Source organism: Triturus cristatus, chromosome 8, assembly GCF_964204655.1.
Source record: "Triturus cristatus chromosome 8, aTriCri1.1, whole genome shotgun sequence".
In the NCBI taxonomy this organism is placed as follows: Eukaryota; Metazoa; Chordata; class Amphibia; order Caudata; family Salamandridae; genus Triturus; species Triturus cristatus.
In genome coordinates, this window is record NC_140591.1 from 1502575269 (window position 1) to 1502601738 (window position 26470).

The 26470-nt window shown below is 42.1% G+C and overlaps 1 long non-coding RNA gene across 2 annotated transcripts in view; it reads left to right on the top strand.

The window, feature by feature from the left end:
- The window catches only part of LOC146806012 (uncharacterized), a 910525-nt gene that overhangs the window by 785364 nt on the left and 98691 nt on the right, over positions 1-26470 (top strand). The window contains exon 4 of one of the 2 annotated variants that reach the window (XR_014967540.1): positions 13714-13770. The exons of the other annotated variant lie outside the window; for it this stretch is intronic. This is a non-coding gene — a long non-coding RNA (uncharacterized LOC146806012). The remainder of the gene's footprint in view (positions 1-13713; positions 13771-26470) is intronic. 2 annotated transcript variants of the gene reach the window in all.

The window sequence follows — 26470 nt, forward strand, 5'->3', positions numbered from 1 at the left end:
GCCTTCTGGAAATCATCAGCGCAGGTCCCATGCTTACGGATTATTGCTGTATTGCTTAGTTATTGGACATCAGGTTACCTTCTGTGGTTCAGGCCTGTGGATTATAGTTCTGTTACCAAGTATCCCAAAGTTCTGTTCTCTTACTATGCCTCCCACTCTGATCCAGTTTATTCATCCTTTGGATCAATGTTAACCATTTCCACTGTGTTGGCAGGCTATGGAGTATCCATTTGATACAGATTTCTCTTCTAGCCAATAAAATTAACACAAAGAACAGGTTTTTCTGTTTATTACTTAATTTAGAAATCTCTGGATTGTAGGTTCCTTCCCCGAACATGACTAGATCTGTGCGTACCTCTATGTGTTGGCCCATCCCCTTCATGAGTATCTTACCCACATCATTCCCAAAATTCTGGATCTGGGGGCACTGCCGAAACATATGTAGGTCATACGCCATCTCTTCTTCGCATTGGGACAGCATTTCACCTTTTGTTTATTCTGCTTTGTCAATTACTTTGGCATCCAATATGCTCTGAGCATTGTGAATAAATGTTTTTTTTTTTACTGAGAGGTGCAGATTTAATGGTATACCAAAATATAGAGATTGATACTTGCCATGATTCTTGTGTATCCAGCATCGGCAGATCCTTCCCCCAGATCTCTGCAGGTAAGGTAAAGTCTTCCTCCCCTGCTAAGATGAATGACCAATACCATCTCAACACTTCCTTCTTCTATGCCACGTTTCCTTGTATTTTCCTTTCGGAGTCGCTGTTTCCTGACCCATCCTTTGCTAGGGAATTAGCCCAGCTTGCTAGGTGCCAATACATGAATTTAGATAATGTACCATTAGTCATTGTTAACAGTTGATTACATCCTATTAAGACATTCTCTTATAACAGCTGACCCCATTTTGCTGTACCCTAATCCTCCAAGTGAATTGAAAGTTTATCCTTGAAGGACTCTGGAGTTCATGAGGAGGACCAGATTGGGGCAAAGTCACTGTAATATGGTATTTTTAATGTTCTCCTAATTTGGTACCACAGTTTGGAGGCTGACCATAGCACCTTCCATTTCAACTTTTTGAAAAACTTTGGATGCCCAAATGTATATAAAAAAAGTTACCGTCTGATTATGTTGTTGCTTGTAAGTAAGTAGGGTAAGTCTGATGCTCTTTTAATAATGCTCTTAAATTCTTAAATTGGAATGCTCTGCAATATTCATATAGATCAGTACTAGCAACCCCTCTGTGCTCCTTTTTCCTTTTAAGCTTTTTCCAAGCTATTCTGATCCCCTCCAAGGCCCTCAAGAAACTACTCTGTTCCCCTTGCAGCTTATTAAACCACATTCTCCTGAATTCCAGTGGTATATTACTAAACATATACGTGAATTTTGGGAGGATTGCCATTTTAGGAATGGTGGAACACCCTATAAATGATAAAGGGAGCCCCCCCCTCCACTGTTCACTGTGGCAAAATGCTCCCCTGGAACATTAAAATGGAACAAAACCAAAATAAGATCACAGCTATCCAAGTAGATAATCAGACAGATCCTAGCACAGATGACTCTGAAATCGAAAAGGATTTTACTACGTTCTTTAAAGAGCTATATTCAGATGATGCAGTGGCCTCAAGAGATCAAATAGGCTGCTACCTCAAGAAGATAGTAGTCCCAACCCTGTCATAAGAATAGAGTGATGACCTCAACACCAGGATAACAACTGAAGAGGTGGCAAGTATGATAGCGAAGCTAAAAAAAGGGAAAGCATCTGGCCCAGATGCATTACCTAACAAAATCTGTGGTGTATTAAAAGAGGTTCTGGTCCCGCCCCTGACAGAGTTATTAAATGCTGTTTTTCTAAAAGGGCAAGATCTACCGAACTCATGGGAAGAAGCAACCTTATGTATATTATTGAAACCAGGGACAGACCCATAACGATGTGAGTCATACAGGCCTATGTAGCTATTGAAAGGTGATTATAAAATGTACAAACAAATTTTGGCTAGGAGGTTGGGCCAGGTAGCCGATCAGATGATACACCGAGACCAGAAGGGATTTATTAATGGAAGACAAATTCAGAAACTGACACATGAGTTGGTGGGTGCAATTGATGTGGCTATACAGGAGAAGATCCCCTTATCACTAGTTACCTTTCAAGGAGCAAAGGCATTCAATAGGGTCAGCTGGTCTTTTCTGTACAAGGTAATCGGAATCTATAGACTAGGGAGTATAATCTCGGGGGCAATAAAATCATTATACAAAAATCCAACAGCTAGGGTCTTTGTCAATGGTAATCTCACAGAGAAATTAGCTATTGAAACAGGCACCCAGTAAGGATGCCCATTGTCCCCGTTTCTTTTCAATTTTTACATCAAACCATTAGCTAATGTTCTCAGATCCAATCATAAAATAATTTCCTTTAAGTATCAAGGCTAGGAGAAGAAAGTTGCTCTCTATGCAGGTGATTTTTTACTACTAACTCGCCAGCCTCATTCCAGATAATAGTAGAGATCCTGAATCAATTTGGGAAAGTATCAGGCTAACAAGACAATCAACAAAAAACAGATCAATGAGTGGTATTCCCAAAGTAATAATCTTCTGGTAAAGGAAAGGATACAATACTTGGGTATACAGATACTGAAGGATATAGATAGAATAGCATATGTGAATTTTAACAAATTGTTGTCAGAAACTAAAGAGATTGTTTTATTGCATTTCATAGGCAGTGTTTTCCAATTGGGAGCAGGTTACTATGTTATGTTATGTTATTAAGATTTCTAGAGCGCTCTTCTACCCTGAGGTGTCCTGGCGCTATGCACAACCTGCCAAAGGGGAAACTGAAGCAATTGTCTAGAAGATCGTCTGGGAAAATAGCCAAGTTTTTAATCCCTTCCTAAAGAGGCGAAGTTCTATAGAGTTCCTAAGATGGAAAGGAAGACTGTTCCATGCCTTAGTGGCAAAATAGCGAAAACTCCTACCACCCCAGCTAGTTTTATTATGTCATGTTTGTGTCTTTGTGATTGTGGTGAAAAGCCAGCTGCTGTGACCTGCTGTGCACTCTGCAAGACTGCTTTTCTGTTCCTGAAGGGAATGCTTTGCTGCTTTGAGCCAGCCTTGAATCCTCAAAGGCCATCCGTGCTGTTGAGATCTTCACCTGAACACAGGACTTCTACAGTGGCTCCAAGTGCTAGTTTGTTGGCCTCCTGCTCAGAGCCAGAGGGACACAAAATGCACTCACCATCTTGAACCCTCACCAGGACTCAGCATGAGTGAGTTCTGAACCTCCAAGAGCTGTCCCACCAGCCCTGGACCCTTGGTTGTGGTGCTAAAGGTGCCAGATGGACAAATCCCAAAAGTGAGAACAGAAATATTGGCAAAAAACTGCTCTGAGGAGACATGCTTCTCCTGCTACGTTCTTCTCTGCAGCAGCACATTCTTTTCAGAAGTCCTCCAACAAAGGGTATCCGGCCTCGTGAAACTTTCTTCGCTACCGCCCACTATCTCTTCCCACTGGAGATTTTTGACTTCCATTTCAGAGACTACGATCAAAGATAGAAATCTTCACCGTGGGTTTGACCCAAGGCTATCCGACGGCGATGCTCCCTCCTCGGAAATCTCCTGCAGCCTTTCCCAAATGAACTTTACCTTCTCAGCCACTTTTCTGAGAATTTCTTCTAAGTCCAAAGGTAAGCGCTGACCGGGCCCAATCCACTTTGTGTATCCAAACCGCCCTCCATCTTGGTCAGTCATATTTTTTGACGTTGACCCGGTCTCATGCTACTAGATGTCCACGGTTGGTGCTTTAAAACTTTCAATGGTAGTTTTCAATGAAAACTTTAAAAATTGGGGCAAGATGGCGACCGAGTAACCAGTCGTAGGTGGCTCCCCAAGGTGACAGCAGTACTTATGCCCACAGCTGTGGATAACTGAACATGGAGGTCACCCCAGCGACAGTGACAATCAGAGACACCAATTGCGCTATTAAAGCTCGAGCCTCACCAACATTCGTACTGGTGTTAGAGAGTGACTCACTTCGAGGCTGGGTTACGGCGTTGGTACCACTGGCAGAGCAGTTGATTCATGGCTGCCGAGGATTTGAGAGGGAGTTGGTCTGTGTCTCGGCGTCTGGATCAGTCGATATGCGTCCCAACATCGGCACAAAAGGCAGAGGTGGAGCCCAGCCCCCCAAGGAATCTTCACAACCGATAGCGCTGGAATCAGAGACAGTCCCTAGCACAATTCAGAGCAGGATACAGAGGAATCGACCGGAGGCTGCCACGGATGGGAAGGGGAGGGGCGCGGGTGCACAACTCCAGCCCCAGCCACCTCGCACCGCCGTCTCTGTGATTGACATGCTGAGGGGAGCTGGAAGCAGCTCCAGTGAGCAACGAAAGGAATCAACGCAGACTGGGTCAGAGACTGAAAGGGAAGGTGGGCAGCAACAGAACCAGAATCAGTCCAGTAAGATAATAGCGGGGCAAGAAGAGCTGAGGGGGCTGGAAGAGATATTAAATCAGAAGCCTGAAATCATCATACAGGAAAAATGTGCAGTTGGATTAGATGCACTAGCAGCAAACGAGGGAGAAGGTCAAAAGCAGGCTGAGGAACTGGCAGCAACTAATACTGAAATAATGGGAGAGGCAGACAGGGAAGGGAGAAAGACGGTGATACCTGAGGATAATGAGTGGGATGAAGTTAGCCTTTCTGCATTCCACCAAGGGGGGCAAATGAATCCAAGGAGCAGGGAAAAAGAGATGCAAAAAAAGATACTATAGATAAGAAAGGAGTGAACACAGGGGGAAAAAAAGGCTCACCCAACGGTCATGGTTTGAACCCCCCTGTCCCAGAAGTAGCAGGAACATTGAAACCTGGAAACCCCTTGAGACTATTTAGAACCCCACAGGATCCAAGGGAACGGGAAAGGGAAATAGACTCTGAGGCAAATGACTATTTCTCACTGTCCGATATTACATGGTCAGAGGAGGAGTCAGATATCTGATCTAAAAGTGGCTCCAGCGAGGCGGAAAGTGTAGCTGAAAGTGGTACCGGTAGTGGATTGGTTGGTAAGGGTACTGATAACTTCTCTACAACACAAAAAGCACACCATAAAGCAGCCAGAACCGGTAACCAGAAACAGAAGGATCTGAGGTGGGATTACTCGGCGGGGAATCTACTGGTTGGGGGTAATAATATAACTCCTACAGAGATGACACTGGTTGTGATACCCCCTACACCCCCCACACTGGACTCTATTCTGCAGTGTGTAGTGGCCCACTGGGAAGAAGCACGTCGTGAGAGCAAGTGGGCACAGAATGCCAATCGTAAACTTCAAGGGGCAGTGAGGAAAGTTGCCAAAACTTGCAACATCATATGTGATCGAATGACCGAGCTTGAATTAAGAACAGCCTCATTGGAGATGGATGTTGCTGGTTCAAAGGGACAAGTGGAAGCTCATGAATCACAACTAGTGGATATCCAATGGAAACTGGAAGAGAGTGAAAATCGACAGAGGCGCAACAACCTTTGTTTTCTGGGTATTCCCGAGGGGAAGGAGGGATCGGATGCACGAGAATATATGGTACAACTATTGCAGAACTCTTTCCCGGATCTGGAAGGCTGGAACTGGTCACAGGAAGTCCTGAGGGTGCACTGAGTTCCGTTCACCCTCAGGCAGCCAATCTGCCCGGACGCTAAACCACGAGCGCTCCTGGTCTACTTTGGGAACTATCTGCTGAGACAAAGCGTGTTTGAAGAAGTTAGACCAGAGGCGCAGCGATCGACTGATTTTTTTCCAGGCCAGACTTTTGCCGTGTCACCGTGGAGCGCCACTGGTGTCTGCGCCAGTTAATTCACCCCTTTCAGGAAAAAGGGGCACAGGCATTTCTGCCAAATCCAGCCCATCTGAAAATAATATGGAGAGACCAGATGAGATTTTTTACGTCAGAGATCAAGGCAAAGGAGTATCTCAACGCAGGGGGGAAATAAATTTGAAACTTTAAAAGTAACCACAAACTGGCTATATTATCAAAATAGGGTGGGAAGATCAGATGGCTAAAGGCTTAGTGGATAGGATTAAGGGAAAAGCTGGGTTTCACCAGTGTGTTTATTTAATTGCTTCAATCTCCCCACGACAATGGTATAGTAGACTTAAGAATCCGAGGTTATCTGAGGCAGGAGATGTTTTTCTCTCCTTGTCTGCTTTTCAGTCTCTTTTTTCTTTCTGGTGTATGTTTTTCTGCTTTTTTCTTCTTCTTCAAAAAAAGGGGGGAAATGAAGGAAAAACTAAAATAAAATAGGAGAATTCTATAGCGACACTAATATTTATATTTGTCACCTTGGGAGGAAGTCACCATTCATCAACCACAGACCGACACAGGTCTGTCGCTTCTCAGAGATGGGAGGGGGGAAATGGGGGTGGGGGTAGGGAGTGAAGGGGTGAAGGGGGAGGGGAGGGAGGAATTGGGGGAGAGGAAAAAAGAAAAAACTCAGGGAAGCATATTTGCGTTGGAACATTAAGCGGTTAATGGATGTTAATCAGAACATCGGGTGCAAAGATCATTGTAGGCCTAGGAAAAAAGTACAGAGATGGGCAGGCTGAGTATTTGCTCTGTGAATATTGGAGGCCTCAATGACAGGGTAAGAGAGGCCTAGTCGGGGAGGTATTACGTTCTCTGGGCACAGACATTTTATGTCAACAGGAAACTCACCTCCAGTGGCAAAGTAGAAATCTTGACACTATTCCAGGATACACTCAAGCTATCTGCTCATTCCAAACTACTAGGACCAGAGGTGTGGCAATCAATACATCTATTAGAATGCCACCACTAAAGCGTTTGTTATCAGACAAATGGGGTAGGTGGGCAATCGCTTTAATATCCAAGGTCACACTGTGTACTATCTATGGATCTAATTTGGATGACCCAGACTTACTGTTAGAAGTTAGAACTAGAACTTGTATCCTGGCCGGCTCCTCTTGTCATTTGCGGGGATTTTAATATCCATTTGGAAGTTAATGGTATTGGTACCTGTAGGGGGAATTATACGGGTAGGAAACCGCAAGTCTTCAAGGCACTAAAGGCTTTGGTGGAGAGCCATGGGCTAGTTGATCTGTGGTCCTATAAAAAATCAGCGGACCCAGGGTATACATATTTTTCATGCCCACGTAGAAAATATGTAAGGCTTGACTATGTTTTTGTCTCTGCAGCATTGGCTAATACAGGAAATATTAAGAAATTACCCAGGGTCCTATCAGATTATAATCCGCTCATTCTGGATGTGGAGATTCAAGGCCATGAACGGTCATTTACAAGATGGTCCTTTGAGTTTTTCGACATGAATAGGTTCAGCACATCTAGGGAAATTGTCTGGGATACATTCAAAGCAGAGCTTAGGGGTGAGAATATTAGTTATGTGGGGCGACATAAGAAAAGACAGAAAGAAGAAATAAAGAAATTAATAGAAGAACTATCAAATTACGAGGTAGAACATATGCTTGCAATCGCTCAAAAACAGGAGGAGAAACAAGCACAAGTGGAATTGGCAGTTTTAAGAATAAAGGCAAAAATCTATGGTATTTTTAATAAAACGAATGCAGAAATATATCAGACTCGTGTTCGGGACAACTATAAGTATAGTGAGACATCGGGAAAACACCTGGCACTCCGCTTAAAACAAAGAGAAACTGCAAACCATATCTCAAGGTTGAAGGAAAAGGATAGTAAGATAGTGACTGAATCCCAGGAAATAATTAAGATATTCGCAGAGTTCTATATAGACTTATATAGCTCTAGGGATAGAGGTGTAAGAGATATGGAGGCGGTGGCAGTACCTTCTATTATACAGGAGCTAGAAGCGGATCTAACCATAAATAAAGTAATAGAGGCACTTCAGGCAATGGCTCTCGGTAAAGCGGCTGGTCCGGACGGAATCCCCATGGAGATTTATAAAGCTTTACAAATAGAAATAGCTCTTTTGTTTCTTGATCTGATTTTCGCAGTGCAACAAAAGGGGGCCCCACCACAATCTTGGCAGGAGACTAATATAGTCGGCTTCCTGAAGAAGGGAAAGGATATTTGCACAATTTATATGGGGGTACAAGAAGATTAGGAGGTCGATGAAATTCATGACTCTACCCCAGGACAGAGGCGGGTTGGCAGTCCTTAATTTGTTACATTATTATTGGGCGATGATGCTGCAGAAGATGTCTCTTTTGTTTAAATCTAGAATAGGGGCAGAATCTACCGTGGGAGATCAGGATAGGACCAACCCTCCTTCCATATATGAACTAGCTTTAGGCAAGGCAGCGCCGGGGATATTACTAAGGCACCTGAAAGGGAGCTATTACAAGAAAACACAATTCAAGTATATAAGAGCAGCTTGGAACGTTTGGCATAAGGTCAGTAAGTTTTAAAAAAATTCCAAAGATCCAGAGACATCTACTTCTTTGGCGGTCTTCGATATTTCCTGGTCCACTATATGATACTATAGGGCAAAGCTGGGAGAGGGCCGGAATTAACAACATAGGAGATATTACAAATTAAATGGTATTATATCATTTGATGATCTCCGGTTTCGATATGGGATAGACTCTAGGTCATTCTTTAAATATATTCAAATCAGTGAAATTATTAAGCCCATGGTATCACAGATTACAGGTACTGCTCGAATGCCGATATTAGAGTGTTTAGTATATGAGCAGCCACCCATAAAATAATTATATTCAATTCTGCAGAGGGCTAGCAGTGACAACTTAGTTAGATTAGAAAGTGTTTGGGCAGACAAACTTTTAAACCAGGTTGTCGATTTATGCAGATCCCTAGAACTCTCAAAAAAACATCTTTCTATCAGACAATCTTAAATGGTATTTAGATTGTATTTTACACCAGCAAAATTGTTTGCTTGGGGGAAAAGAGAAAACCACTTTTGTCCCAGGTGCGGTAAAGGTGACACAGTTCATATGTTTTTTGGCTGTGATAAATTGGATATAATGAAACAAGGGATTAAAACCTTTATGTATCAAAACACCGGACAGTTGATCCAATTAACTGCTACATTGATGTTATTTGGCTGTGACGAGACTCTACAGCTGGAACAAACCCAAGTATTCTTCTGCTTCATAATAACAGTGGTAACTCGCATAATGATCGCCTCACATTGGAAGGATGTGAATCCTCCCACCTACCAGGCTTGGTACACTAGATTATTTCATGTATATAACTTAGAGGTGGCATTATACAAATGTAAAGGCCGAAGAGCGAGGACAACGGGACTCCAGATTTGGGAACCACTTATGGAGCAATAGGGGAAAAGAGGAATTATGTTGTATTGTGCCTGGCTGTTTTTGCTCTTATGGTCAGAGTAGGACTTATGTGTTCTTTGTTTACATCCTTAAGTAAGTGCTATGTAAAATGTTGTTCTTTGTTTTGTACTAAATGAATTAATGCATGCCTGAGAAATAAATAAAGAAAAAAAAGTAAACTTTAAAAATGTATAACTCAGATTAGACTTATGGAATTGTTGTTCTTTTGGTTTCAACTACATTATTAACATTCACCCTGTTTTTCTATATTGGTTTGGGATTTTTCTTGTGTTGTGCTTTTGCTTTAAAACTGTTTATGTGCTACATAGATACCTTACACATTGCCTTAAGTTAAGCCTGACTGCTTTTTGTGCCAGGTTATCCAGAGTTAAGCACTGGGTAATTTAGTGCCTCTTTGTGGTTCATCCTGCAAGTGATTGTGGCTGTTGATTGACCAGAGCTCACACCCCAGTCAACCAACAATGCAATTTCTCACACCTTCCTGTTTTAATCTGGGCACATTAGGATCAGAGAAGGATCGAGGGAACAGATAAGCAAATCAAAGCTAGCCATCAGACAGTTATAAACATGCCTATGTCTGAAGTGAAGCACCAGGGTCTTGAGTTACACAGTACTGTATGAGTGCAAGTCCAATGCCCTGCAGTTTTACCCCTTCATTGATATGCAATTAAAATGGGGATCAACTGGGTGGATCTGGTTTTTTATGGTTTTAATGCTCATATTTAACACGTTGTGTGAGACAAAACTGTCCTGGGTTTATATGCTGACAATGTCTTACTAAGTGTTATTAACTGACCTTAGACCTCACTTTCTTCTCTTTAATTAAGGACGTCAAACTGGTAAGAACAGTTTTTTTACTTACTCTATTTAATTTACAATATAGCATTGGTGGTTGATGTTAGCAGCCCATTACCAGTTTGCCGGTGCCATGGAAAATCATCTGGTAACGTTGTCTGCCACAGTGGTATAGGATGATTACTATTGGGACACCAAGGGTCCTCTGAGAAAGGAGTAATTCCATATTTCCATTTGTTTTCACTGTTAGAGATGTTGCTTGCTTTGAGCAAATATAATATCCATAAAGAATACACTGGGTTCACTTGAAATCCATGGACCTTGCCATTTCTGTGATGCCAGTAACATGAATTTCTAGCTAAATCAGTATTCAAGGGCAACTTACAATGAGGCTCCTAAAATGTCCATTTCAAAATGCATTTTAACATGTTTGGTTTGAGTTGGCATTTGTGTTCGAATAAGTGCCAGTTACATGTGCTGAACACAATGAGAAAATTAGGCGCTAGTGTAAAAGTTACAAATAACCTGTCTGTCATATCTGAATTCGCGCAGGAGTGTAAATGACCCTCATCGTGTTTTGTTCCTTGTGGCTGATGAATTATGGGATCCGCCTCCAGGTTGAGGTGGCACTTGACATTAGAAACCAAATGCAGCATGTTAAACACCCTCAGACCTTTTGCACTGGTCTCTGGAGATTAATGGGAATGGCCATGAAGCATGACCCCAGTGATGTCCACCACTGGTTCTGCTAATATTTGATGGAGAACAACTTTACATGTGAGTTCCATCACCACAATGAACTGCAAAACCCAATGTACTTGGTTAATAGTTGTGATTTGGATTTTGAGTAAACTTACAGGCAAAGAGCACTTCTGCAGTGACCCTTGTTAAAGAGCCCTGATATATTCCTTATGAGTGGGCTGCCTGACGGAGTGTAGTAGATATTTAACCACGTTTTAGCCTTCAAGATATAATGTCATTTTGAACTTAGTGTCAGTTGATCAGTTGCTGCATTTTTCTACTGTGAGCACGGGAAAAGGGCCATTTCTCAATCTTGTACACCCTAAGGCAGTGATGTGTATGCACAATGTCATTTGTTGTGACACCAGGTACTACTACAAGCATACGCAATATGCAATTTAGTTAGAAAATCATAAAGTATATAAATATTTCAGCAGATCACCTCTGACATTTGGGTCAAGATTTTTAAAGTCCGCTCTTCCCCTACCTGGGCATAGTTTCTACCAATCACACGTTCTACGGCAATCAATCTCGCTTCTACTTGTCAATCAATATTCTATCCATAGTTTCAAGGAACATATTAAAAGAAGACTGCATAAAATTGGGATCATGAAATTGTGGAAATCATACCATTTCTTCTAGATTCTACATACTTCCATGTTTTAGTTTTGTGAACTTAAATACTTCCAGAACAAAGGAAGTAAATGTAAGGTGTGTTTCAGGAAAAATAACTTGCTCTGTTTTAGACCTGTGAGCCTTAGGGTAGTCTTAACCCAACTTTTTTGCCTAACCTTCACCCTTTATGCTGCTCTTATTTTCGTTGTCCTTAGGACTCTGTGCACTTTACCACTAGTTCCAAGTGGTAAAGAGCTTATGCTCACTCTCCAAAACCTTAGGTACATTGGCCTATACCCAACTGCATACTTACTTTACTTAGACGTCCCTTGTAAAGTGGTATACCATATACCCATATACCCAGGGCCTTGAAACTAAATTCTACCAGTGAGTTTACAGAACTTATTGTGTCACCCACTTAAGTAGCACCTTAAATGTCCCAGGTCTGCCGTTGCAGCCTGAAGGCAGTTCTAAACTGCCATGTTGACTTAGCATTAAATCCCATTGCCAAGTCTAATTCCCCCTTTTATTATATAAAAGTCAGCACTAAGGTAGGACCTAGGTATCCCATAGAGCAGGGGGCTGTGGATTTGAAAGGTTTGAAATGTACTTTTAAATTGTACATGTCCTGGTAGTGAAAAACTCCCAAATTTGTTTTTCACTACTGTGAGGCCTATCCCTTCCATCGGATAGGATTGGATATCCCTTATTGCATTTCATAAGTGGTAATTTCCAATTGGGAGCAGGACGCTATACCATGTTTTGGTGTCTTTGGAATTGTGGTGAAAAGCTAGCTGCTGTGACCTGTTGTGACCTGTTGTGCAGTCTGCAATTCTGCTTTTCTGTACCTGAAGGGAATGCTTTGCTGCTTGGAGCCTGCCTCAAATCTTCAGAGGCAGAACTGATGTTGAGCTCTACATCTTCACCTGAACCAAGGACTACCAGAGTGACTCTAAGGGCTAGTTTTTTTGCCTCCTGTTCAGAGCCAGAGGGACACAATAGGATCTTGAACTCTCACCTGGATTCACCCTGAGTGAGTTTTGAACCTCCAAGAGCTGTCTCAACAGCCCTGGACCCTTGGTTGGGGTCCTAAAGGTGCCAGATGTCTAAATCCCAAAACTGAGGAAAGACATTTTGGCAAACACTGCTCTGAGAACAAGGTGAAGACCAGATTATCCTGCTACATTCTTCTCCGCAGCAGTAAATCCTTTTCAACGGTCCTCCAACAAAGGGTATCTGGCCTCAAGGAACTTTCTTCGCTAAAGCCCACTGCCTCTTCCCACTGGAGATTTGTTGACTTCCATTTCAGACACTAGGACCAAATGTAGAAATCTTCCCCGTGGGTTTGAACCAAGGCTATCCAATGGCAACGCTCCCTCCTTGGAAATCCCCTGCAGCCTTTCCCCACTGAACTTTACCTTCTCAGACACTTTTTCTCAGAATGACTTCTAAGTCCGAATGTAAGCACTGACCGGGCCTAATCCACTTTGTATAGCCAAACAACGCTCCTTTGCGGTAGGTCATATTTTTCAACTTTGACCCAGTCTCATGCTACTAGATGTCCACAGTTGGCTCTTTGAACTTTTAGGTGGCAGTTTTCGCTAAAAACTTTAAAAATTCATAACTCAGATTAGACTTTTTGGATTTTAGTTGTTTTAGTGTCAAATAATTTAATAACATTTGCTTTGTTTTTTTCAAATCGGTTTGGGATTTTTCTTGTGTTATGTTTTCACTTTCAAACTATTTATGTGCTGCATAAATTCTTTACACAATGCCTCGTAAGTTATGCATGGCTGCATTTTGTGCCAAGTTACCAAAGGTTAAGAACTTGTTAATTTAGTGCCTTTGTTGTTCATCCTGCAAGTGATTGTGGCTGTTGCTTGACCAGATCTCACACCACAGTCAGCCAACACCCAATTTCTCACATCTTCTTATTTAAATTGGGGCACATTAAGAGCTGGGAAAGGTCAAGGGAATAGATATGCAAATTGAAGCTAACCAGCAGACAGTTGTAACCATACCTATGTCTAAAGTGAAGCACCAGGGTCACGAGTTACACAGTACTGTGGGAGTGCAAGCACAGTGCCATGCAGTATCACCTTAATTAATATGAAATTAAAATATAAATCCCGGGGAATGGATATTAACAGGGTGGATCCGGTTTTACCAGGCTTTAATGCTCATTTTTAACACTTTGTGTGAGACAAAACTGTCCCGGGTTTATATGCTGCTAATGTATTACTGAGTGTTATTAACTGACCTTGGACCTCACTTTCTTCTCTTTAATTAAGGTCTTCAATGTGGTAAGAATAGATATTTTTACAGACTATATTTACTTTACAATAAAGCATTGATGGTTGACTTTAGCAGCCCATTTCCATTTTGCTGGTGCCATGAAAAATCATCTGGTAATGTCGTCTGCCATAGAGGTATAAGATTTGTCCTCTTTGAATGGAGTTATTCCATATTTCCATGTGTTTTCACTATTCGAGATTTTGCTTGCTTTGAGCAAATAAAATATCCATAAAGAAACAACTGGGTTACATGAAATCGATGAACTTTGCCATTTCTGTGGCACCAGTAACAGGAATTTCTAGCTACATCAGCACTGAAGAGCAACCCACAATGAGGTTCCTAAAATGTCCATTTCAAAATGCATTTTAACATGTTTGGTTTGAGTTGGCATTTGTGTTTGAATTAGTGCCAGTCACATGTGCTGAACACAATGAGAAATATAGGCGTTAGTGTAAAAAGTACAAATAAACTGTGCGCCAGAGTGTAAATGACCCTGATAGTGTCTTGTTTCTTGTGGCTGATGAGTTATGGGATCCACCTGCAGCTGGAGGTGAAATGAGGAACTAAATGCAGCCTGTTAAGCACAATCAAACCTAATGCACTGCTCTCTGGGGATGACTGGGAATGGCCACGAAGCATAAGCCCAGTGATGTCCAGCACTGGTTCTGCTAATACTTGATGGAGAACAACTTTATATGTGAGTACCATCACCACAGTGAACTGCAAAACCCAATGCACTTGGGAGGACAGATGATAATGAATCAGCAGTGATTCCACCCCTGTAAATTGTTTGAGAGGTCCACACTGAAGACATACTTAGCCATTAATTATTTTCTTTTCCCGCTGAAACAAGCCCACCATGGAGGCATAAGCTGTGTCAGATAATGAAAAGGCTAACCTGGTGACAAAACGTAGATATAGCAAGCCTGTATCTTCAGAGCTGGCTAAAGCAGTGCCCCCTCTGTCTCCGCCAGCTGGTAGGCAGCTGACTTTCTCCAAATTACTTTATAAAAATACTAAAATTAATTCAAGATTCATTTTAAAAGAGTGTGTGTGTGTGTGTGTGTGTGTGTGTGTGTATATATATATATATATATATATTCACTGAAAAAACCATAGGTTTCAGGGGTGTTATAGTTAGCTGAACTTTTCACTTGTACAAAACCATTGAAATTCCCCCGTTATAGTTAGTTCAGCTAACTATAACTCGCGCGCCTGCAATGCACTGCTGATGACATCACATATTACATCACTCATGACATGGTCAGTGACATCACTCATGACATCACTGATGACATCTCAAATGACATCACTGATGACATCACTGATGACATCATCCAGTGAATGTGTGTTTTTCTGAAAATTAAATATGTGTTATATATGTATATCTCAAGGTCGATGGAAAAATAAATGGGTATATAAGTGTCTAAATGGATGATTTGTTTTTGAAAAATTGATTGTGTAACTGACTGATTAAGTGTATCATGGTGAATACATGGCTTAGTGAGTAATGTTTAAATATGTAAATATCTGTATCAGTCTCTCACTTTGTGTATACGTGGCTGCATGGGTTGGTGAGTAGCTACATGGGTGTCTATATAGGTTACTAGTTGGTTTTTTGAGTATCAGTCTGAGTGTCTGCATGGTTCGGTGGGGGGTATTACGTAGTGCATAGGTGCATGAATGAGTGACTCACTGTTTGTATGTGTTGAAGACAGCATGTGTGCAGGACTGTATGGGTGGATGAGTGTGTGTATGGGTGTGTTAGTGAGTGAATGACTGTCTCAATAGAGTCTTTATGAGTAACTACATATGTTTTAAACTAGTATATGTGACTATGGGTGTATATAAGTGAATATATGTGAGAGTGAGAGATTGAAAGAGTTCCTGTATGAATAAGTATGTGTTTCTATAAGTTATTGTTTAAAAGACTAAGTATGTGTAAGTTTCCGTAGAAGTAAGTGTGGTGGTGTGTGTATAACTGTATATGCAAGTAAATGTATGTTTGATTCTTTATTAGCATGAGTGACTATGTGTGTGAGTAACTCTATGGATGAGTGGCATTGTGTAACAGGATGTATAGGTGTATGAGTACATATGATGAGTGAGTACATGTATGAGTGACTGTATAGGACTGTTGGTGAATGAGTGGATGTGTATAAGGATCTTAGAATTACTGAAGAGGTTATTGTAACTGGTATTGGTATGTCCATTGTTTTGAAAATGTTAGTCTCTATTTTTGAATGTGTGTATCAACAGTTATATTAGGGTGAGAGGAGGTCTGCCACTCTATCACAAGGATGATGTCATCAGTGATGTCATCAGAGATGTCATTTGAGATGTCATCAGTGATGTCATGAGTGATGTCACTGACCATGTCATGAGTGATGTAATATGTGACGTCATCAGCAGTGCATTGCGGGCACGTGAGTTATAGTTAGCTGAACTAACTATAACGGGGGAATTTCAATGGTTTTGTACAAGTGAAAAGTCCAGCTAACTATAACACCCCTGAAACCTATGGGTTTTTCAGTGAATTTCTGAGGTTTTTTAAATGCTAATTCCTAACTATAACGTGCCCGAAACCTATGGTTTTTTTCTGTGAATTTCAAACGTTTTTTAAATGCTAATTTCTAACTATGCCTACAGAGATAGGACATGTGAAGAAAGAAGAAAAAATGCACAGAAAAAAAAAAAGAAGTGCAGAAAGAAGCAACAGAAGTCCTCAAAGACGAAGAAAAGTGCAGGAAGAAGGATAACGTGCAGAAAGAACAAAAAGAAGAGCAGAAAGAAGCCTTGTTGCAAAATCATCCTGTACCCTCAACTTTTTCAGACGGATACTGGTGGTAACTGAGTCTGACTAACCAGTCCTAGAGCCAGTGCTATGTTAAAAGACACTTAGAATACAGTGAAAACACCTACATACACTAGGGAACATTATGCGTTGGGGTCCCCCTGTGATTAGCATGACCTCCTCTGTAAGCCCCTAGTATATAATAGGGCAGGGGGATTAAAACTACCTCTTAAAACAGGCCACAGGGCGTTTTTGCACATGTTAACTCAGGCCCCGTCCCCTCCCTTCACCACTGTGTAAACACGCCCTGTGTCCATTTTTAGTTGGGAGATTAAGTTGAATCCTGAGGGTTCCAAGGGTCCAACTAGCCCACTAGGTACCTCCAGTAAGTGCCACAGAGCTGCGTTGCAGAGAGGTGTAAAAAGTGGCACGGCTTGGACCACCTCTCTGCAATGCAGCTCAGTGGCGCTTACTGGAAGCACTTGGTGGGCTAGTTAGCCCCCAGGGACCCTCAGTATTGAAGGGAAATTATATCCCCAATTTAAAACGTGCCATTGTGCGTGTTTGCACACGTCACCTCAGGCCCCGTCCCCTCCCTTCACCACTGTGTAAACGCGCCCTGTGGCTGTTCTAAGTTGAGAGATTAAGTCCCCTTGAATCCTAAGGGTCCCTAGGGTCAAACTAGACCACTAGGTACCTCCAGTAAGCGCCACAGAGCTGCGTTGCAGAGAGGTGTAAAAAGGGGCTTGGCCTCAGAACACCTGTCTGCAGCGCAGCTCCCTGGCACATACTGGAGATGCCTGTTGGGCTAGTTGGCCCTCAGGGACCCTCAGTATTGAAGAGGAATTAATTCCCCAACTTAGAAATCGCCAGGGGGCGCGTTTGCAGAGTGCTGCAAGGAGGGGGCGTGGCCTCCGGCACGATGCCAGTCTTTTATTTATTTTAATTTTTTAAGAAGGGGGGCTGTGTGGTTCCCCTTCTTATTCTAATTTATTGGCCCTGATGACCCCATCCCCCAGGGCCTGTCTCCTAATTATATTTTTTTGACCCCAATCCCCAGGGCCGACCACTGTTTTTTATTATTTTTAAAAAATATATATTTATAGATACACCTAGGACATGCTGGACAAACCGTACATACCTATCACCATGACGATTTGCGTGATATTCATTAAAAGGCGACTATGCATACAATGAATCCACGTGGAATGTATTTACACCACTAGTGAAGCTCTGACATGTCTGATGCCCTACCGTGCCTAATCCCGGTAGACACCCTTGTCGTTTATTTATACAAACATGGGTAGCTATTGACGGGCACATTTAATACACATGCACACCAAGCCATTCAAAGGGGATTCGACAAAAATTCGACCAAAACTATGCAAGAAACCCCCTTCACGGTTAATAAAACACACATCCACTGCCGGATGTGTAATACTTTTTATTTTACTCTCTGGAAAGGGAACGAACATCACTTGAGAGTTACAGCGCGCTCCTGGCAGAGCCCAATGCTGTGTTACACCCACCATTGCCTGCCAAGTGCCACACACCTCTGTGTTGTATTCCACTAGCTAGTGCATATGCTATGACACTCTCTAGCCCATGTGCACTGTAACACCACCCCGTGAATATGTCATGCCACACTTGTCTTCGCACGGGTTATATTGCCCCATCTAACGTGCCTTCCTCGATGCCTATGTTATAACGCACAGTGCTATGCCATACATATTACAATCTGGGATCCATATCTTTGTCACAGTGCATATGCAACGTTACACTCCCCAGCACATATTTTATATTACAACTTTAGAGACTAGTTAGGTTACACAACACTGCCCTGTGCATATTACACTCCAAGGCGCATATCGCATAGCACGCGCTAGTGCCTGTGCTATCTCGCGCTCTCCAATGAATCTGTCATTGCGCACAATGTATTGCATATTATATTTCACGCCCGGTTCATCTTATATCACACTTTTTGGTGCATAGTTTATACCATACACTATATCTAGTTTTCATTTTCAATCGTGCTCTCAGGACTATGTTCTATATAACACTGTGTTCACCTATCCTTTACACGGGCATTACATTTTGCGATAGGGGGTGGAGGGTCAGGGGGTGTTTCTGCCAAGTGAGCCTGGAGTCACAGTCACAAACGTCCTCTTCTTCCTGAATAAAAGTGAGATTATGCTGCATACTTGTTCATATTTCGCACAGACACACGTTTTAAAAACAATAAAGTTCCTAATACCCGCCTTCTCTGAACAGTTAGCTTGCTGCCCCATCCCCCTCCTCCCTATCATCTGTTGTGTGAATCCATGGACTAGCCTCCTCCTTCCTGCCATGCATGGTCTGATGTGCTGCCACTGCACTCAATTTAGTATGATGTACCAGTCCACTCCTCCTGCCCTCCATTGCCCAATTCTATGCCCCATCATTGACCTCCTGCTTAAACTCAGTGCTTAGCTTGCTGCCCCTATTCTCCTTCCCCCTGCCCTCCGATGTCTTTGTGCATGCCCCATCTCCATCCTTTTTGCCCACCATGTTCCATGGACCTGCCACTCCTATCTACTCTGAGTGTTCTGTTGAGCTGCCACTCCCCTCCCACCTGCCTAGCATTGTCAGATGACTGTAACCTGTCCCTGCCACCTCCACCCTGCCTGTTAACATGCCATGCCCCTATCCTCTTCCTCCTGTCGTACATGGTCCATTGTACTGCCACACCCCTCTGCCCTCCATGGTCTGTTGTGCTGCAACTGCTCCTCCTGCCTGCCCCGTGCGGTCTGTTGTGAGGCCCCTTCCCTGAACTTTCTTGTCTGTGCACAGGTCCTGACCCTCCCTTCTATCCTCCATCGTCCTTTGTGCATGCCCCTGCACCCTCCTTTTTGCCCATCATAGCCATTGTGCTGCCACTAACCCTCCCACTTGCCATGCATGGTCTTCTGTGCTGCCATGGCCCCTCCCACCTTCCCTGTGTGGTCAGTTAGCTGCCCCTGACCCCCTCCTACCTTCCCTCCATGGTCTGTGTGTATGCCATCACAGTCTCACTGTTGCTCTTCATGGTGTGTCTTGCTTCTAGTGCCCATCCTGCCTGACCTCCATGGCTATCTTGCTGCTCCTGCCCTGCCCCCTTGCCCCCAGCCCTCTGTTTACATGTGCAGACCCCTACTCCCTCCGGCCTGGCTTGTCTGTTCCATTGTAATGCCCCTGATCCGTCCCTCCTGCCCTTTATGGTCTGTTATGCTGCAGCTTTCTCTCCTGTCTGTCAATTATGGTCAGCTAGCTACCATTGCCTCTTGCCCCTCTGTTCTCTGTTGTCCATGTGCATGGTCCTGTCCCCTCCCTCTTGCTTTCTATGGATTGTTGTGCTGCACTCCCGTCCCGCATGCCCTGTGTGGTGTATTGTGCTGCTGCAAACCCTGATGCCTGCCCTGCAGGGTCAGTTTAGTGCACCTCTCCATGTCTCTCCTGTCCTCTGTTATCCAAGTCCATGTCCCTACCCCATTTCCTTCCATGATCCAATGTACCATACTTGCGAACATTTTGAACTTGGTAAGAGGGAGAGATTTTGAAAAAAAACTGGGGTATTGATTGTCCCCTTTGAGTTACATTGAAAAAGAGGAGATTGTAGACAGGAGACAGATCAAATAAAGCCCATTTGAGCTTAAAAACATTGGACGTTTCCTGGTTGAATCGGGTCTGTTGGCATGTATGGTTGTACTACCATTGCCTCTTCCTTCTGCCCACAATGGTCTATTACATTGCCACAGCCTCTCTTGCAAGTCCTGTATTGTTGGTTTGTTGCCCCTGCCCCCCTTTCCACTGCCCTCCATAGTCTGTTGTGCTGCCACGGCCCTTCCTGCCTGCTCAGTGTGGTTAAATGGTTGCCTTTGCACCCTCCTACCTGCCTTCAATTTTCAGAGTCTGTGCCCCTGGCCTCTGCCTCTCAACAGTATCCTAATGAACAACTAGATTGCTAACATTCTATATTTATTACAAAAGTGTGGAACGCCTGACGTCATCTTGATGTAATCAAAACTGTAATACCTAGAGCATTTCCTTTAGAAATTACATATGTGAGAGGGTCTTATTGGCATCAAAATTATGTTTAGTGCTCTAAAAGACTAAAATAAGGACATATTTTCTGAGTTTTCAAATAGCGACAAAGCACTTTTAAATTATTTGTTATCTTTATGTTTTTTTATCCAGTTGACCACTTGATTAAATGTTGCACTTAGGGGAGAGGATTTGGTGTTACTTCCAGAACTGCAGACTTTGCAACTGGGGAACCAGGTTGGAGTTTCTGCTTCAGCTCGACATTCTGTGATTCTGGTCAAATCACTAAGGGCCCGATTCACAGAACTAACTTAAGACAAAATCCTAAACTTACTACCATTTTCGTATTCACAGAAGTCACTTACTCATTTTGGTATTCACAGAAGACACTTACTCACTTCGGTATTCACAGAAGTTAGGAGTCCTAACTTTAGGACTCCTAAATGCCTTCTGTGAATACCGAAAGTCTTAAAATTAGGATTTTTCTCAGTTTAGGAGTCCTAAAGTTATGACTCCTAACTTTACTACTACTAAACTGAGAAAAATCCTAATTTTAAGGCTTTCGGGAGTCACAGAAGGCATTTAGGAGTCCTAAAGTTAAGAGTCCTAACTTTAGGACTACTAAATTGAGAAAATTCCTTATTTTAAGACTTTCGGTATTCACAGAAGGCATTTAGGAGTCCTAAAGTTAGGAGTCCTAACTTTACTACTACTAAACTGAGAAAAATCCTAATTTTAAGGCTTTCGGAAGTCACAGAAGGCATTTAGGAGTCCTAAAGTTAAGAGTCCTAACTTTAGGACTACTAAATTGAGAAAAATCCTTATTTTAAGACTTTCGGTATTCACAGAAGGCATTTAGGAGTCCTAAAGTTAGTAGTCCTAACTATACTACTACTAAACTGAGAAAAATCCTAATTTTAAGACTTTCGGTATTCACAGAAGGCATTTAGGAGTCCTAAAGTTAGGACTTCTAACTTCTGTGAATACCGAAATGAGTAAGTGCCTTCTGTGAATACCAAAATGAGTAAGTGCCTTCTGTGAATACCAAAATGGTAGTAAGTTTAGGATTTTGTCTTAAGTTAGTTCTGTGAATCGGGCCCTTAGTCTCCCCATGTCTACAACCAAAATGAATTTGTTCATGTGTGATGTAACCAATGCTTATGTAAAGCACTCCAATACCTGACAAGTCTGCACTATATAACACTGCAAAAACACAAAATATTAAGTGTTTTGCACACTTCTGTCATTGGGCTATATTTGGGCTACATCTGGGTGATGTTGGGCTACATTTGGGCTCTTTTGTCTCCGGTGGCCATCTTGGGAGATTTATTTGTTATGAAGTTTCCTAATTTCCTCATGTACTGCAGTCTCCTCAGTAGGAAATGCTTTCAGTTTTTTACTTTGATTCCATCATGAAGATATTCAGATATGTCACACATTTGCCATAAATTCTGAATGTTAGCACTCTAGTTGCTCATTAGATCACTGTAGTAAAACTACTGTTCACCATGGAAGTCTGCTCCTGGTATTAAAAGTGCATGTTTCAGTCTGCATGTCAGAATTTTTTAATGAAATAGAAGAGGATTTGAGAAGTCACTCAAAATGTGCCCTCATTTTCTTTCTTCAGCATTAATCATAATTTCTATGGCAAAATGAACCCCCTCATTGTGTTCCTTTTTAAATTAAATGTTTTAAGTGTTACCAGTTTATTCCAATCAAGATGGCTTCAGGTGTGCCATACTTTTGTCATAATGAAGACAGTAAGCGCTCTAGTTGTTTTTAAGAACACTCTGGGACATTCTGTCATTGGGCTATACTTGGGCTACATCTGGGTGATATTTGGGCTACATTTGGGCTCTTTTGTCTCTGGTGGCATCTTGGGAGACTTATTTGTTATGAAGTTTCCTAATTTCCTCATTTACTGCAGTCTCCTCAGTAGGAAATACTTTCAGTTTTTTACTTTGATTCCATCAAGAAGGCATTCAGATGTGTCACACATTTGCCATAAATTCAGAATGTTAGCACTCTTTTTGCTCATTAGATCACTGTAGTAAAGCTACTGCTCACCAGGAGAAACTGCTGCTGGTATTGAAAGTGCATGTTTCAGTCTGCATGTCAGAATTTTTTAATGAAATAGAAGAGGATTTGAGAAGTCACTCAAAATGTGCCCTAATTTTTCTTTCTGCAGCACTAATCATACTTTTTATGGAAAAATGAACCCCCTCATTTTGTTCCTTTTTAAATTAAATGTTTTAAGAGTTAACACTTTAATCCAAGCAAGATGGCTTTAGGTGTGCCATACGTTTATCATAAGTAGGAATGTTAGCGCTCTAGTTGTTCTTTGGAACACTCTGGGAAGCTGCAGTAGAACACAAAGGAATCAACTGACAGTCTCTGCCCTTGTTGGATGTACATGTTTTACTGAGAATGTCAGACTTCATTCACACATGACTGAGAAAGATAATGTGAATTTACAGAAAATAAGCTCTCAGTTTAGCTTGTAGATCACCTTCTAAACCTCTGTGGGAAAAGCATGAGAAAATATTTTTCTCTCAATCATGATATCCCAGCAGAAGGCTTTTTCACATGGTAAAATCACCTTGGAACACACCACAATTACTAAAATGAGTATGGTACCAGCGTTTTGGGACCCCCCTTTTTTCTCAGCCCCCGCTTGACGAATCCCCCCGAGACTTTCAGGGTAGGAGCGGAGCAGAGCGCCCCACCTATTTTGAAAATTTTGCGAGGATTCGTCAACCGGCGCCAAAGTTTTTCCAAATAGAATGTTGCGGATTTCCTATGGAAACACGGTCCTAACTATAACTATCTACTGGCAACCGCCAGTAGATAATATATATATATATATATATATTCACTGAAAAAAACATAGGTTTCACACACGTTATAGTTAGGAATTAGCATTTAAAAAACCTTGCAAATTCACTGAAAAAACCATAGGTTTCACACATGTTATAGTTAGCTGGACATTTTACTCATAAAAAACCAATGAAATTCCCCCGTTATAGTTAGTGCAGGCAACTATAACTCACGCGACCGCAATCCTCTGCTGATGCTAATACTGTATTTAGACACTTATTTGCCCATGTCTTCTTCCATTAAATTTTAGCTATACATATATTACAAATATTTTTTTTTCATAAAGACACATATGTCATCAGCAGAGGATTGCGGTCGCGTGAGTTATAGTTGCCTGCACTAACTATAACGGGGGAATTTCATTGGTTTTTTATGAGTAAAATGTCCAGCTAACTATAACATGTGTGAAACCTATGGTTTTTTCAGTGAATTTGCAAGTTTTTTAAATGCTAATTCCTAACTATAACGTGTGTGAAACCTATGGTTTTTTCAGTGAATTTGTACGTTTTTTTAAATGCTAAGTTACTTTACGCCATTCGTGGCATGCGCGCCCACTTAACGCAGTTCGTTCCGTGCGCGCACGGTGCGCTTCGCGTACCGTGCGCGCACAGTAAGCACGCGGTGCGCTTCGCGCACCGCGCGCCCACTTTACGCAGTTAGTGCCGTGGATGGGCCATGTACGCTCGATGCGCTTCGCGCACCGTGCGCACGTGGAGGACATATTATGCGCTTCGTTGTGAAAGATAAACATTTTTATTCAGGTTACATGAGAGTGAAATGCCATGAACAAAAGGTGCCCTTCGGGCACCATTTGCACACGGGGGGGGGGGAGAGTGTGGATATTTTTTTTTTAAATACATTTTTTAATCGGCGATTTTTCGTAAAAAAATTAAAATGAATTTTTGGCCTTGGGGGTTCTTTGGGGACACATTTAGCAAGCCTAGGTGGTTGGGAGCTGTCTAAACAGTCCCTTTACATGTTTAATCTCTTTGTTTTTCATCCCCCCCTCAGAGTCCGAGAGAGAAAATGGCGGCCGCCGCTTCCTGGTTTCGACCGATTCGAATGTTTACTAAGATGTAACAGCCAATCAGAATCGCGCTCGCGCACGTCACCGTACGCGTACGGTAAGCGCACCGTAAGCGTACCGTAAGCTGGCTCAGATATATATATTGATTTAAAGGCTATTTTCTCAGAATCTACTGAACAGATTTACACCAAACCTTCAAAAGGCACTTCCTTGACCTGTAGACTACCTCTCTGCCAAATTTCAAGGATCTCTGTTCAGCCGTTCGGGCTGTAGCTGTGTCTAAAGGTCCTATGGAAAAATGCATGGGAAAAACGCGTTTTGGGACCCCCCTTTTATCTCAGCCCCCGCTTGACGAATCCCCCCGAGACTTTCAGGGTAGGAGCGGAGCGGAGCGCCCCACCTATTTTGTATATATAAGCTTTATTTTGTACTCCTCCGTGTTCTTTACTTTCCTTTTTGAAGAACTTCATGGTATTTTTTTTTTTTACAAAGACAGATTTGTAATTATGGTTAATTTTCTTCGATTAATGAAACTTGAATGCAGAATTGTTCTCAAAACATAGTATGTGAAGTTAAGAGTATGTCCGCCAGGGAGCCCTTGCCAAAACGCAGAATTGCAAACTAGTACCTCAAACACATTATGTAGTGATCAGGAACCTGTGTGTCATAATAAAAAACAAAAAAATACAAAAATACCTCAAGAAGTGTAAGATACAAATCGCGTCAGGGAGATTAAATACTCTTAACAGCAAAACTCTAGCATCTTCCAGAGTATATTCCAAATCAGTAACTAACAGGGAAGTCTCAAGAGGTAAAAAAACACCAAGGCTCATGCGCTATAGTAAAGTCGAATAATAGGAGGAAAATAATTAGTGATAAACCCTGGAAAAATAATAAAAGGTTAAAAATGTGGCGTATAGGAAGACTGCATATGCATGCTTAGGGAAGCTTTTAACATGGTAGTGGCTATTTACTCCGCATACAGGTAAATAGTGTTTTTGTTTCCTATGTACTCGGCCGCTAGTTAAATAGTAAAAATTATTTACAATTTAGCCGGCAGCCTTAAAAATAGTGGAGAAACTACAATCTTTACACGCCCGCTGGCTAAATGGATTCTGCACTGTTTGGCCAACAGGAAAGCAAGTAGCAGAAAAACTTCACTATTTACCCGACCACTGGCTAAGTAGTAGGGATTCTGGATTTTTGGGCTGGTGGCTGTGTAAAAAGCAGAAACACTTCACTATTTACCCAGCTACTGGCTAATTAGTAGAGATTCTATACTGTCCAGTTGGCGGCAGAACAAATAGCAGGAAAACTTAAATATTTACCCAGCCGCTGATTAAATAGTAGAGATTCTGCACTATTCATCCAGCAGTTATGGAAATAGCAGAAAACCTTAGGGGCCTCATTTGCAAGAAATGACTCATCGCTGGCGCAGCGCAGAGCAGAGATGCGTCAAAATCAATTCTGAAACACTGCATCAATTTTTTGCGACATGGATACGCCATATTTACGGTATGGTGCACCTTATTGTAAGTTGCGAGCTACGTCACAAAAGATTATGCTGGCTTTATCGCGCTGCAAAAATGGATGCATTTGCTATAAAAGTGGCATAAGCAGAATAGTGTCACATAAAGTGAGCCAAACAACCTTAGAACCACTGTTTACTGCGTGAAATTATGAAAAAATGGATAACAAAATGACACAAATTCAAAAGATTAAACCAGATTGGACTGAAGGGAGCAATGGAGCAGGGAGAAGAAACTTGCAGTCAATACAACAAGCCCAGAACCAGCCAGGATGTCCAGACAGTCTTCCTGTGGAAGAGGGAGTCCAACCTTGGTGAGGAAAATGAGATCTTGCTCAATGAGGTGACAGACCACCAACACCAGCTGTTTGTTACCTCAAAATTGCCATTATCAAAGAAAGAAGCCATTTGGCAGTTCATACT